The following is a 16020-nucleotide window of genomic DNA, read 5'->3' as shown; positions in this document are numbered from 1 at the left end:
CAAAACCGAGTTTGCCCGTCGCATAATTAGTCAAGATTGAAACATAATGGACCGAGGGTCGTCATTATGATATCGAGATAATATAAGAAGCCGGGTTATCGAGCTCAAGACCTAGACTGATCAATACCGGGCTCGACTCAGTATCGAGCTTGAGTCAATATCGAGCTCGTGTCAATATCGAGCTATAATATAAAGTGGGGTTATCAAGCTCGAGAGCCAAAGACCGATCAATGCCGAGCTCGAGTCAATATCGAGCTCGAGATCAAGAGACCGACCACTACCAAGACCGACCAAGACCGAGCTAAGAGACAACAAAGCCGTTATAGCCGCACTAAGGGAGAGAATCTCGGCAGAAATCAAGAAAAAGCTAATTGATTAATCTAACATGGGATCCCCACTATATATTTTTAATTATATCCAAAGTAGGATCCTTCCGTTATATTAGAGTGATTGCTATTTGTAAGGGGGCATCATTATCCATTGATACACAGATTGATATACTCATTGATACACTCTCATGTTGAGAGGTCATAGAGATTTACACAACTTACAACAAATATTGTCATTCTTTGGGCTTTATATATTGTTTCAAATATTTGTTTAAGCAATAATTTTCTGCTCTATTTGTTTTTCTATTCATTTCTTTTTTCCAGTCACTATCCGATATATTTTTACTTATCCTTCCAATTTGTATCAATTAGACCACGTATCCTTAGAACTACGTATAAATTCAACTCTATCCGTTTTTCGGGTAAACAACTATATTATTACAAACTAATATAATTTTTATTTTATTTTTTCACATATATTAAGTACTATTCATTTTACAATATTTCTCTTTCATTTTCTCATATTACGCATTTCCAACTTTCCAATGTGTTGCTTATATGTATTTTCATATAATTTATCGATTTCTCATTTTTACTTCTTTCTTTTTTTTGTTTTTCTTTATTTTCTTAGTTGTTAAACACAAATTTGTATTTTACTAGTTTTATTTTTTTATTCATAAGTATAAATAAATGTTAAGAAATAATAAATTCTAAATATATGTCTATTTTTGTTATCTAGATAGTGAAATAAATTAAATATTTCACATTATATCCATATGAGTTGGTAAAAATCAAATTTAAAATTAAAATTTCTATTAATTATTTTAATTTAAGATATTAATTATTTGAAAGATTGATACCTATTAGTTTTTATGATATCAGTTATCAACTTATATTTATTTAATACACTTATTTAAAAGAAAAATATGTTGTTTAAATATCTAAATTTTCGTATATATACATGTATTTTTCACACACTAATATTGCATGATTTATATTTCACTAGTTTTATTTCTAGCCTTTAGTATAAATATTTGTTATAGAAAATACTTCCTAAGCTCATATCTAACTTTTTAAATATATTTATGAGTTGGTAAAAAATTAAATTCATTATTGAAAGTTTTATTAATTAATTTAAGGAACTGTATATTTTTTTAAAGCTAATATACCACTAAGTTTGGTGCTTAGTGGTATTTTTTATTAATATCAAAAAAGTAAAATAAAGTATCAAGATGTCTCACAAAATGTATGAAAGTAGAACTTGAAAATACATCACGCCTATTACCAAAGTTGAGCAGTCTACTCAACTTTGATAGTACACAATGAACAATGGCATACTTAGGATAAAAAAACTATGAAAATAAGCCAAGTAAAGACATGTACAAAGCTATCCTAATGTGTGCAAATCTTCTGCACTTTTGATTTTGGGCATGAGCACCTCAAATGTATTCGATCAATCAGCTCCAATTGATTCCTAGAAGTGGTATAAGCATATGGCAAAGCCAAGAAGCCAGCTAAGCCACACCCAATAAGGACCAACCTCACTATCCAGTTCAAGGCAGCCTTGATGTCCTTGTAATTTTTCTTCAAAAAATCGTGAATAATCCCTACATGAGAGTATGAAAACCAAGAAAATGAATCTTCTTGATGCATCATATATGCCATATCTGTTTGGCACATGCACCAGTTTGTACTCAACTGGCCGGCAATTACAATTCAAAACCATTGCCCACATTTAGCAAATCTAGGCAGTGCATTCTTCAAACGGGTAAAGTGGATTCTTGTGCATCTGTGAGCATTGTTGTTACTTGCTTCCCAAAGCTCAAGAAGGTTGAAGGAGCAGTGGACGTGACATATTGCAAACCAAAAGTCTCCAATAGCTCTCTTTAGGTTAAAATGGCAATCACAACTCTTGCAAGTTGTTGTGCAGCTTGAATGGCATAAGTGAGCCTGCTGCACCCTTCCTCTTAGAGTATAATTGAGCAGGGCTATGCATTGTTTACACCTAAAGGGACTGAGCATAAAAGATGCTAATACCACCCTTGTATGTTGGCCAACACATAAACCCAGCCCCAATATCTGTACCTGCAAAAAACAAAAACTATAGTTAGTGTAAAAAGATTTTCTACTCTCCTCTTTATAGATTTAAGTAGGAAGTTTAATGTTGTCATCTCCAACTCCAGTTATACATTGATGCCTCCACACCCTCATCAACCAGGCTAACACAAATCACCCTGTCCAATTCACCAATTCATTCTCTTTCTTCATCATATATGGTTTTGTTTAGCCTTCTTAACCCTAATGTATGGGACCTGAAGCTTATCACTGTTCAAGATCCTTCTCCCATGAGTGCCCAGTTCACCAAAAGAGGCAGCCTGAATGATTACATTGTTCTCCAAAGTTAAGTTAGCAAGGTGATCTTTTAGCTTATTTCTTTCCCTAAGCACATGAGGTACTTCAACAACACAACAAGACATGAGCTTTTTGATCTCTTCCACTTGTACAACAATATTCCATGGAGGTTCCATATTTCATCTAATATTCTCTTCATCAACAAAGAGTCCATTTCAATGACACAAGGAGGGAGCTGAGAGTGTACAATATACCCGAGTTCTTCAAGGATGGGTGTGGCTTCAGCAATGTTGTTAGTGGCATCTTGAATCTCATCTGCCTATGCATATAGTAGGTCACCAACCCCATCTTCAATGAAAAAGGCATATGAAGTTGTTCCATCACTGCCTCTACATACTCCATCAATGTTATATTTTATCCAACCTGTAGGAGGTAGTTGCCACAAAACCCCAGTATATGTCAATCTAGGTATGTGGGACTTCAAATTGTCATACAAGTCTTGCCAATTAGCAGTGACACCTGAAAAGGTAGGTCTTATCACCTTCAGTAGCATATAAATAGAAGGTAAAATACATCGACATCCCCTTAAAGTTGTCCATACATTTCACTTAGATACTCCATTTTAAGTCTGTTTCATTTGAACACTTTTACCAAGCATTTACTGTGTCATTTAGACACAAAATTCATAGGTAACCAAACACAAAAGGTGCGTGTAATTCACACTATAGAGTGACGAATAAGAGGAGCACACGTGGATTCATCCGTTTTCATTTTCCCTAACGACCATCCTCGCCAGAAAAATCAATTTCCGGCCATTTCTTTTCTAACTTAATTCTGGGCCAAATTGCAAATTACAAACCATGAAAATTGTTCTCCACCTCCAGGTCTATCTTTTCACAAAATTTCAGACTATTCCACCGTCGGAAACGTCAGCCCTGACATTTGCAAAACTCCAATGAGCTTCAGTTGGTCGGAAATGGAGTTTCAGGGGTCCAAATCGAACATAACCAATACAAAACGCTTTCTGTTGTTATGGAGAATGTGTTTAAACATTTTCCCGCTGACTTCATCCAACCAAATTCCACAACAATACAAAAATAGATTTTAGTTGTTCCGAGCATACCAGATGTTCGACGAAATGACATAATAAATTCTCACTAGTTGATAGCCCAGGAAGTGACGTATTATCATCACTGCCTCTTTTGTAAAATTATTCCAAAGGAGGAAAAAGTAACACACACGCAAGGACACAAACACAAAGGTTCATGACTTTAAGTTGTAGACTGAAGAAACATATTTTGTTTCTCAGCATTTAATGAACAACGATTGTTGGTTTAGTAGCTATAGAAAACTATTGGCACAACAGATCGAGGGGCAACCACCCTTAACAGAAAATCCCTCCCCTATGTTAGCCTCATTTCTCTTTTTAGACCGACATTTTTTAAGGAAAATTCTTGGCTCTCGCCAGAAAAGTTCGGAACTTTCTTCTTCTTAGAGTTATAAATTAGTAACCAAATACTGATATAGGCCAAAAACTTTAAGATCTAAAAGTTTCTAAGCTGAAAATTCGAGGAAGAAGAAAAACATTTCAGATTGGAACGCTACTTATCTGGGCAGAATTGCAGTGGTCAATTGGATCTTAAAAACGAGAAGAAAAATTAGAAGTTTATGGTGGTGATCGGAGTTAAAGGTGGTGGGGTGTCCAGATTTGAAGGAGAATTTGGTAGTAATCCCGTGAACAAATCTGAAAAATTAAAAGAGAAGTTGACTGGAAAATTTTCTGGCAAAAGCTATTAATTTGCCTATAAGAAGTATATGGAGTTTGTTGTTTTGGATGATTTAACGGGCTTGAAAAATATGAGAAACACTTACCTTGCCATATCAGCACATTTTATCTAAATGATATAGTAAAAGCCTGGTTAAAGTGTTCAAATGAAATAAGCTTAAGATAAAGTATCTAAGTAAAAAATGAGTGCAACTTTAAGGGGCTGTCGATGTATTTTGCCTAAATAGAAGAAGACACTTCAAAGATCAGCATATTAATGGACACTAATTTCCCATTCATGCCTGCATTCCCCCTCTTCCACAAGTGCCAAACAATCAGTGATGGAATGATTTGTAGACAATTTTAAGGCTTGTGTTGACTGGCCTCCTCCACCATTCATTGATCACCTAGATCAGTAGCTTCCCCTAAATATTGATCCCAGCAGGTGCATTAAAGTACTTCCATACAAACTTGGCCAATGGAGATTTAAAACACATGAGCTAGTGTTTCTTCTTTAGGATTTCTACAACACCAACACCTTGATGGAAATATGTATCACATTCTTCTAAGTGAATCATCCTGCGGTAATTTTGCTTTCCATAAACTCCACATAAATAATGATACCTTAAATGGAAATCCCTTTACCCATATAAATTTGTATAGCTTGCTCTCATGTCTTCCCTTCCTTATGTACTGCCAGACAGACTTAATTGTGAATTGGCCATGTAACGACCCGAACAGTCGTTTTGAGAATTTGCATCCCGTTCGGCGGGTTAAGGTCTCGAGCAGCTTCGTATTATGTGTTATGACTTACGCGTGTGGTCAAGTTTGGCTTTCGAATGATTCAGGGTCAATTTGGAAGAAGGATTCTTGTTTTTAAAGCTTAAGCAGTAAGAGTTGACCGGAATTTAACTTTTGTGTAGATGACTCCGAAATGGTATTTTGATGATTTCAATAGCTTCGTATGGTAATTTTGGACTTAGGCGTACGTCCGGATTTGTATTTGAAGGTCCGTAAAGTAATTTGAAGCATTTCGGCGAAAATTGGAAAATTAAAGTTTTGGAAGGTTGGGAGGTTTGATCGAGAGTTGACTTTGGTGATATTGGGGTTGGAATGCGATTACGAGAGTTGGATTAGCTCCACTATGTCATTTTGAACTTGTATGCAAAATTTGGCGTCATTCCGGGTTGATTTGATATGTTTCGGCGCAAGTTGTAGAAGTTAGAATATTTGAAAATTTATAAGTTCGATTCGTGATGCAATTTGTAGTTTAGACATTATTTGATGTGATTTCAGGCCTCGATCAGGTCCTTGTTATGTTATTGAACTTATTGTCATGTTTGGAAGGGGTCCCGGGGTCCCCAGGTGCGTTTCAGATGGGCAACATGCCATTTTCTTATGTTTTGGAATGCTAAGGTTCTGGTGTCTGATGTCCTTCTACGCGATCGCGAAGGCATACACACGATCGTGTAGGCTATTTGGTGAGTGACCCATTTTCCTTCTTTGCGTTTGCAGTATAAGGTTCGCGATCACGAACGTGTACATTCTCCTTTATCGAGTTCGCGTTCAGAGATCCGCGTTCGCGTAGCTCAGCTTTAGCAGCTGGTGTATTTTCTCTTCGTGATCACATGCATTTGTTCGCGATCGTGTAGTACAATTTCTGGGCAGCGTTCATTTCCTTCTTCCCAAACGCAATTGCATTTCCGCGATCGCAATGTGTAAATCGCTGGGTAGCAGAATATATTTCCAAAATCGTGGGTTTTGTCCATTTTTCATCTTTTCAGCTAGAGACCTTGGATTTGAGCGATGTTTGAGGGGTTATTCACGTGGTTGATTGGGATTTGAGCCGTCCGGAGGTTATTTCACTCCAGAAGGTCCTTTTAGAGCAACAATCTAGCTTCTTTGAGGTAAGTATCTTGCCTAACTTTGTGTGAGAAAATTACCATTTAAGATTTGAGTCTTTCTGCTAACTGTGTCATGTAAAAGCCGTGTACGCGAGGTGACGAGTACGTGCTCGAGCTTATTTATGGAAATTTGACCATTTAGGGCTCTTAGTTATTTATGTCCATTAAATATAAAGTTGTTTTGTCATGTTAAATTCTTCATTTACTAAATTCACCCTTACGTGTCTTATTTGGAATTAATTACTCCATGTCTTACCCTTATTGCTGATTAAACTCTTATGTGCCTTAACTGAAGTTGTTGCCTCTTTTATTGCCATGCTATCCTTTCCGTAATTGTTTATCCTTGATTGAAGTTATTATCTTTTCAATAATCTGCTTATCCTTAATTGAATTTGTTGTATCTCTTCCGTAATTGTTCAACCTTAAATGAAGTTTTGTTATCCCTTATCATTGTTGACTTATCCTTATTTGGAATTATTGATTCTTGTTATCCCTCTTATCGTTGAATTGTACTTTTGTGGAATCATTGCTACACATTATCTCTTACTTGTTGAGCTATTCATGTTGAGACCATTACTCCCTGTTGTGTCTTTCTTTGTGAGCTTATTCTTCCGTTTCCTTGTATTATGAAGTTCCTGAGTTGATTTACTTGTCGTATTCTCTTATTATTGTCGTTGTTGATGTTGTATTCAGTGTTTTTGAGCCGAGGTCTATGCGTGATTGTAATATTGAAACTATTTTAAGGAAATGTTGTGGCATGTGGGCACATATTCTGAAAGTCATTTATTTGAATTGTTATGTTTTGGCACACGTGTTGTTGTTGAGAGAATTGTTATTGTGTTTGTACGAGATTTCTGCCGTGCGGTTGTTATTGTGTTTGCATGAGGTTTCTGTCATGCAATTGTTATTGTGTTGCACGAGGCTTCTACCGTGTTGTTGTTATTATTGATACGCATGTGGTGGTATAAGGTCTGGGTGTTAAAACACATGCAGTGAGACAAAGTGGGCTTGAAATGCGTGGCTAGTAGGGGAACTACTAGAAGCCATGCAGTGTGATAAGATGGGCTATAACGTGAGATGCTATTTTGGGAAAAATGAATTTCAAAAACTAAATATAAAGGCTCCCGCGGTGATATAAGGAAAGTTTGTGATTCATTGTATGATTTGAGACTACGAGGCGGTACCTCGATAGGGCCCTTATTGCCATTTTCCCATTCTTTTGTACTTGTCTTTGATTCTTGCCTCCTTAGCATACTATTAATTGTCTTCCTCCGTATTGCACTATTTTCTTAGTTCTATGTAGCTAATCTTGTTGTGCTAGTCGTTGCTTCAAACTTTATTGCAGCCTTTATTACACTGTACATTGCGTGGTGATTGTTTCTTATGAGCCATTCATTCTCTATGCTCTTATTTGTTGACTTGAATTGTGGTAGAACACCTGCACAAGCATACACGTAGTTAAATCACCCATATTGGTTTTAGAAGATGGATCCTGACGTCATTGACCATTATACGTACTCTTGTCTATTTTCCTTATGTGTAAGAATTGTTCTATTGGCACAAGAGTCGTCCGTGCGGTTATGAGTTGTAATGTGGGCACAAGATACCAAGTGATTATGGTTGATGAATTTTGACCCATGAGTTGTGTTTATAAGGTTTGGTACCTCGTGGAAATGCTTGAACAGATCTGGTGTTAAAGCGGTTGTTCTTATTGAGCCGTTGCTGGTCTTCCTTTATTTGGTTTCACTGGACTTTGACAGTGATCAACTTACTCTACATCATTATTACATGATTGCTTCCTATTAAATATTGATGTTACTAGTGTATCATTGCAAGTATTTTTTTTTGTATTCCTAATCATGCTTAGCTTTATATTAATATTGTTTCCCTATTAGTTTACCTTCACGTTTTTAGGTTGTTTAGTCTGGTAGGTGTCTTGACTGTCCCTCATCACTACTCCACTGAGGTTAGTCTTGATACTTACTGGGTACCGCTGTGGTGTACTCATATTACGCTTATACACATTTTTGTGTAGATCCAGGTGCCATAATTATTGTTTATTATTATCTGGCTGGTCAAGCATTGCTGTGGAGACTCAAGGTAAACCTGTCGTTGCATTCGCAGGCCTCGGAGTCACCTTCTGATATTGTATTTGTACTGTTTAATTTTATTCTGAATAGTCGTATATAGGGATTTTCTAGCAAACTCAGTAGAGCTTATGACTTGTACTATCAGTTTTGGGATTGTAAGTTGTGTATAAAGAATTCTATTTCATATTTATAAGTTGATGGTTGAATTCTTCTATTAATTCAGTAAGTGTTAGGCTTACCTAGTCTTAGAGACTAGATACCATCACGACATCATACAGAGAGAAATTGGGGTCGTGACAAGTTGGTATCAGAGCTCTAGGTTCATAGGTGCTACGAGTCATAAGCGAGTTTAGTAGAGTCTTGCGGATCGGTACAGAGACATCTCTACTTATCTTCGAGAGGCTACAAAACTATTAGGGTAGTTTCACTTCCTTCATTCCTATCGTGTGAGTTTATTGATCTCGGAGTTTGAACCTTTGTCATTCTATTCTCTCACAAATGGTGAGGACACGAGCTACAGTTACCGATCACGCTACCCCCTGAGCCGGTGTTGCTAGGGGACAGGGCAGAGGTAGATGCAGAGGCTGAGGAGGAACATGTGCTACAGCTAGAGCACTTGTCAGAGTAGCTGTTGAGGAGCCGCCAGTAGCTCCAATTGGGAGACAGGTACTTGAGGCGCCTATTGCGACCCCAGGACTTCAGGAGACCTTAGCACATTTCCTGAGCATGTTTGGTACATTGGCTCAGGCGGGGTTGATTCCGGTTGCACTAGCTACTTCACAGACCGGGGGAGGAGCTTAGACTCCATCCGCCCGCACCTCGGAGAAGCGCACGTTGGTCAGGTTCCAAATGTCATGCCGACACAGCCTGTTATCCAGTTCAGCCCGTGGTTAGGGAAACTGCATCTGAGGAAGTACAACTTAGGCTTGCGAGGTTCAAGAAGTATTACCCTCCTACTCTCAGTGGTTTGGCTTCACAGGATGTGCATGGGTTCCTAAGGGAGTTCTACCATATTCTCCACACTATGGGTATTGTGGAGACGAGTGGGGTAGCTTTTACTACCTTGCATCTTAAGGGAGCGGCATATCAATGGTGGCGAGCGTACAAGTTGGGTAGTTTGGCCGATGCAACTTCACTTTCATGGACTCAGTTTTCAGAGGTGTTCTTGAGAGAGTTTGTTCCCCAGACCCTTCCGGAAGCATGGTGCGCGGAGTTGAGCAACTACGCCAGGGCATTACGTCGGTGTCATAGTATGCCGTTAGATTCAGTGATTTATCCAGACATGTACCTGTTTTGGTTTTTACAGTCAGAGAGCGAGTCCGCAGGTTCATTGAGGGGTTCAGTCATGATATCCGGTTCAACATGGCTCAGTAGTTGGAGTCGAATGTTCTATTTTGGCGGGTAGTAGAGATCGTTCACCTATTAGAGGGCATGCAGGGTCGGGAGAGAGAGGGCAGGGAGGCTAAGAGGCCTCATAGAACGGGAGGATCGACTGGTCCCTATTTTTGGAGGCAGGGTATGCAATGGTAGAGGTTTTGTGGGTCAGCCAGTTCAGTTTGCACTTCAGGTTTCGCACAGTGCTTCAAATATCCATGGGTCTCAGGGTACCCATATCGGACAGCTTCCATAGCCACGTCAGTAGAGAGGTTGCTTTGAGTGTGGAGATACCAGCCACATGGTGAGTATTTGTCCCAGAATCTGGGCAGATGCGTCATAGCGAGATATTCGGGATATGATTTCTGCTCCAGTTGATGATATCCCTACACCGCCAGCTTGGGGTGCAGGTCAGGCGAGTAGAGGGCACCCATGAGGGGGAGGCCCGGCCCGTTGACATGTTTTCTATGGTTTTGATTTGTTATAGAGGAGCGTCATTCGTATTTTGTTTTGGTTCTGTTTATTGGGGAGAGTCCTCCTATTTTGATTCACATATGGGTGAGTTTCATGATTTTGTACTCTACTTATGTGTTTACCCCTGTTGGGAGATTCTATAGTGGTAGACCGTGTCTATAGTTTTGTTTCATTTAATTATTAAGAGCTATGAGACTAGGAATGACTTTCTATTACCCATTATGGTAGGTTTTGATGTGATTTCTGGGTGATGGGTTACGACTTGTGATTTAGATGCTCTACCGGTGTGGGAGTATGTGTTGTGATTTTATTGGCGGAATTGAATTAGAGGAAGGTTTCGGTTAGTATGATGTGTATTCTACTTGTGATTCAGAGTTGAAGGTGAGACCCTTGCGGTTTCATGTGATTCTATGTGTTTGAACCGGGCTGCGTGCCGTGGTGGAGTTATATCAGGATAAGAACCTTGTGATTAGTTCATATATTTTGATTCTCCCTTGTGAAATTGATTTGTAGTATGGTACTGTTAGGGAGGGGTGCCTGTCGGGCTTGTTTGATAGTTCTCTTATGTGTTCCTTCTTACTTATTCAGTCATATTCGTGTTTTGCTTATTGAGTTTGAGCTCGCGAGGTGTGTGCCTAGGTGGCGTTAGATATGACTTGTTGATTCAGGTGAATGGTTATGACTTCATGTTTCTTGTGTCATTGTCGGTGTTGTGGAGGTTTGGAACAGGGTTCTAACGGATATGAGGTTAATTGCCGGTGCTGGGTTTGATTATGGACAACTATTATGATCAGAAATATTATTATGGACATATATGTAGTGTGTTATGCCGTGTGCTTGTATCTTGTGGATGTAAGCATATGTTGTTGCAGTTGGTTGAAGCTGATACTGTGTGTTGATGTAGGATTCGGGTCTTTTGGAAATAATCGGATGGTAAGGAATTTGGTTCTAAGGCTTATCAGTATTGATGGAAGGAATAAATTTCAGTTGAGATGGTTCGTCGGGCCTATGTGGATTGGGGTGACGGGGGATCACCCGCGGGCGTATGTATGGTAAGTCCACTCTGTGACTTGACGACTTCAAAATGGTTTTTGGCACGTTCGAAGATGAACGTTTGTTTTAGAGGGGGAGAATGTAACGACCCGAACAGTTATTTTGAGAATTTGCGTCCTGCTCGGCGGCTTAAGGTCTTGAGCAGCTTCGTAATATGTGTTATGACTTACGTGTGTGGTCAAGTTCGGCTTTCGGATGATTCGGGGTCAATTTGGAAGAAGGATTTTTATTTTTGAATCTTAAGCGGTAAGAGTTGACCGGAATTTGACTTTTGTGTAGATGACTCCGAAATGGCATTTTGATTATTCCAATAGCTTTGTATGGTGATTTTGTACTTAGATGTGCGTCCGGATTTGGATTTGGAGGTCCGTAGGGTAATTTAAAGCATTTAAGCGAAAATTGGAAAATTAAAGTTTTGGAAGGTTGAAAGGTTTGACCGAGAGTTGACTTTGGTGATATCATGGTTGGAATCCGATTCCGAGAGTTGGATTAGCTCAGTTATGTCATTTGGAACTTGCATGAAAAATTTGGTGTCATTCTGGGTTGATTTGATATATTTCGCCGCGAGTTGTAGAAGTTAGAAGATTTGGAAATTTATAAGTTCGATTCGTGGTGTGATTTGTAGTTTAGACATTGTTTGATGTGATTTAAGGCCTCGAGCAGGTCCGTGTTATGTTATGAAACTTTTTTGCAAGTTTCAACGGGGTCTCAGGGGCCCTAGGTGCATTTCGGATCGGCCATGGGCCATTTTCTTATTGTTTTGGAATGCTGAAGTTCTAGTGTCTGATGTCCTTCTACGTGATCGCGAAGGCATTGACGCGATTGCATAGGCTCTTTGGTGATTGACCCATTTTCCTTCTTCACGTTCACAGTATAAGGTTCGCGATCGCGAACATGTACATTCTCCTTCATCGCTTTCGCATTCAGAGATCTGCGTTCGCGTAGCGTAGCTTTAGCAGCTGGTGTATTTTCTCTTCACGATCGCATAGTACATTCTTGGGGCATCAGTTTTTCCCTTCTTCGCGATCACATGCATTTGTTCGCGATTGCATAGTACAATTTCTGGGTAGTGGTCATTTCCTTCTTCGCGATCGCAATTGCATCTCCGCAATCGCGATGTGTAAATCGCTGGGCAGCAAAATATATTTCCAAAATCGTGGGTTTTGTCCATTTTTCATCTTTTGAGCTAGGGACCTCGAATTTGAGGGGTTCTTCACGTGGTTGATTGGGATTTGTGCCGTCTGGATATTGTTTCACTCGAGAAGGACATTTTAGAGTAACAGTCTAGCTTCATTGAGGTAAGTATGTTGCCTAACTTTGTGTGGGGAAACTACCCCTTAGGATTTGAGTCTTTGGTGCTAATTGTGTCATCTGAAGGCCGTGTACACAAGGCGACGAGTATGTGCTCGGTCTTATTTGTAGAGATTTGACCGTTTAGGGCTCTTAGGTTCTTATGTCCATTAATTATGAAGCTGTTTTGTCATTTTAAATTCCCCATTTACTAAATTCACCCTTACGTGTCTTATTTGGAATTAATTACTCCATGGCTTACCCTTATTGCTGATTAAACTCTTATGTGCCTTAACTGAAGTTGTTGCCTATTTTATTGCCATGCTATCCTTTCCGTAATTGTTTATCCTTGATTGAAGTTATTATCTTTTCAATAATCTGCTTATCCTTAATTGAATTTGTTGTATCTCTTCCGTAATTGCTCAACCCTAAATGAAGTTTTGTTATCCCTTATCATTGTTGACTTATCCTTATTTGGAATTATTGATTCTTGTTATCCCTCTTATCGTTGAATTGTACTTTTGTGGAATCATTCCTACACATTATCTCTTACTTGTTGAGCTATTCATGTTGAGACCATTACTCCCTGTTGTGTCTTTCTTTGTGAGCCCGTTCTTCCGTTTCCTTGTGTTTTGATGTTCCTGAGTTGATTTACTTGCCGTATTCTCGTATTATTGTCGTTGTTGCTGTTGTTGTTGTATTCAGTGTTGTTGAGCTGATGGTTATACGTGGTTGTAATATTGAAACTGTTTTGAGGAAATGTTGTGGCATGTGGGGCACATATTGTTAAAGTTATTTATTTGAGTTGTTATGTTTTGGACACGTGTTATTATTGAGAGAATTGTTATTGTGTTTGCACAAGGTTTCTACCGTACGGTTATTATTGTGTTTGCATGAGGTTTCTTCCATGCAATTGCTATTGTGTTGCACGAGGTTTCTATTGTGTGGTTGTTATTATTGATACACATGCGGTGGTATAAGGTCTGAGTGTTGAAACACACGCGGTGAGATAAGGTGGGCTTGAAATGCGTGGCTAGTAGGGGAACTACTAGAAGCCATATAGTGTGATAAGGTGGACTAAAATGCGAGATGTTATTTCGGGAAAAATGATTTTCAAAAACTAAATATAAAGGCTCCCGCGGTGATATAAGGAAAGTTTGTGATTCATTTTATGATTTGAGACTACGAGGCGGTACCTCAGTAGGGCTCTTGTTGTCATTTTCCCATTCTTTTGCACTTGTCTTTGATTGTTGCCTCCTTAGCTTATTATTAATTGTCTTCCTCCGTGTTGCACTATTTGCTTAGTTCTATGTAGCTAATCTTGTTGTGCTAGTCATTGCTTCAAACTTCATTACGCCTTTATTACACTGTACATTGTGTGGTGATCGTTTCTTATTTGCCATTCATTGTCTTTGCTCTTATTTGTTGACTTTAATTGTGGTAGAACACTTGCACGAGCATACACGTAGTTGAATCACCCATATCGACTTTAGAAGATTAATCCTGACGTCATTGACCATTATACGTACTCTTGTCTACTTGCCTTCTGTGTGAGAATTGTTCTATTGGCACGAGAGTCGTCCTTGCGGTTATGAGTTGTAGTGTGGGCACAAGATTCCAAGTGATTAGGGTTTATGAATTGGGACCCGTGAGCTATGTTTATGAGGTTCGCTACCTCGTGGATATGCTTGAACATATCCGCTATGAAAGCGGTTGTTCTTATTGAGCTATTGCTGGTTTTCCTTTATTTGGTTTCACCGAACATAGACTGTGATCAGCTTACTCTACAACATTATTACCTGATTGCTTCCTGTTAAATATTGATGTTACTAGTGTATCATTTCAAGTATTGTTTTGTATTTCTTATCCTGCTTAGCTTTATATTAATATTGTTTCTCTGTTAGTTCACCTTCACGCTTGTTTAGGTTGTTTAGTCCGGTAGGTTTCTTGAATGTCCCTCGTCACTACTCCACCGAGGTTAGTCTTGATACTTACTGGGTACCGCTGTGGTGTACTCATACTACGCTTCTGCATATTTTTGTGCAGATCCAGGTGCCACGGTTATTGTTGATTATTATCTGGCTGGTCGAGCATTGCTGTGGAGACTCAAGGTAAACCTGCCGTCGTGTTCGCAGGCCTCAGAGTAACCTTCTGATATTGTACTTGTACTGTTTATTTCCATTATGAACAGTCGTATATAGGGATTTTCTAGCAAACTCAGTAGAGTTTATGACTTGTACTACCAGTTTTGGGATTGTAAGTTGTGTATAAAGAATTCTATTTCATATTTATCAGTTGATGGTTGAATTCTTCTATTAATTCAGTAAGTGTTAGGCTTACCTAGTCTTAGAGACTAGGTACCGTCATGACATCTTACGGAGGGAAATTGGGATCGTGACAGGTCCTTTGATTCAATTTGCCACTATGGTCTATCTAGAAATTCATCACAATGTGGTGGAATAATGCATTCCGGTATGTGATCATCTAGCTCTCCAGGTAGGATGTGCCTAAGAAATGCTTCATTCCAGCTTCCTTCTTCCACAACTTCACTTATTTGTGTGGTAGTTTTATCATACCAATGATTTGGTCTTGAAGTATGATAGAGTGCCCCACGTCTTGTCCAGTTATCATACAAAAAGAATGCATTACCACTGCTCACCTGCCACTATATTTGATGTTCAATCTGATCTCTCATCTCCAACATCTTTCTCCATACATGTGAACCATCTTTCCATGGTACAAGCACCTCATTGATCTTCTTGCAATATTTGTTCCTTATAAAGGTAGTCCATAAGGTCTCCTTTGTCCTGAAGTTCCACCATAGTTTAGCAAATAATGCCTTAGATACATCATGCAAATATATAAAGCCTAAACCACCTTCATCCTTAGGCATACATAAAGTGTCCCATGAATCCCATTGCCTAACTTTTCCAGCAATAGCCCGAACTCCGGTTATAATTCCTCCAGAGAATGGGAGAGGCTTTTAGTGTAGTTAAAGGTGCAATGGAAATAATTACCACCTTCATGTCCAATCAGGTACATGGAGGGAGTGTGCTCCACCACAGGCTGGCAAACAGAGAGCTTCATCTCCATCTTTATGAAACTAGCTCGTCAAGTTAGCCCTTTCAGATTTTTGTAGAACTAAATCTAAAAGATCTACTAGACTAGTTAGAGGGCGTTTAGAAGACCCTTCAGATGATGAAAGTGTCGGACAATGTCGAGCAAGATCCACTAGACTAGTTTGAGTTGTGGGAGCAAGGCAGAGATGAGGAAGCTTCCCTACCTAGTTAGCAAGAATTTACTAAGGCATTCATAGCCAACTTCATTCTTGAATTACAAAGAAGCTCAGGCCATAAAATTTGAGCATTTGAGATATGGAGCCATGAGTA

At 39.0% G+C, this 16020-nt stretch overlaps 1 long non-coding RNA gene across 1 annotated transcript; it reads right to left on the bottom strand.

Moving 5' to 3' along the window:
• Positions 1 to 1564: 1564 nt before the first annotated feature.
• On the bottom strand, positions 1565 to 4712 carry LOC104095838 (uncharacterized). Its single transcript, XR_686193.3, has 2 exons — positions 2936 to 4712; positions 1565 to 2414 (listed from the first exon to the last, which is right to left on the bottom strand). It is a non-coding gene; the product is annotated as an uncharacterized lncRNA (long non-coding RNA).
• Positions 4713 to 16020: the final 11308 nt, after the last annotated feature.

Source organism: Nicotiana tomentosiformis, chromosome 9 (genome assembly GCF_000390325.3).
Source record: "Nicotiana tomentosiformis chromosome 9, ASM39032v3, whole genome shotgun sequence".
Lineage (NCBI taxonomy): Eukaryota > Viridiplantae > Streptophyta > Magnoliopsida > Solanales > Solanaceae > Nicotiana > Nicotiana tomentosiformis.
This window is presented reverse-complemented; position numbering and strand designations above follow the sequence as displayed.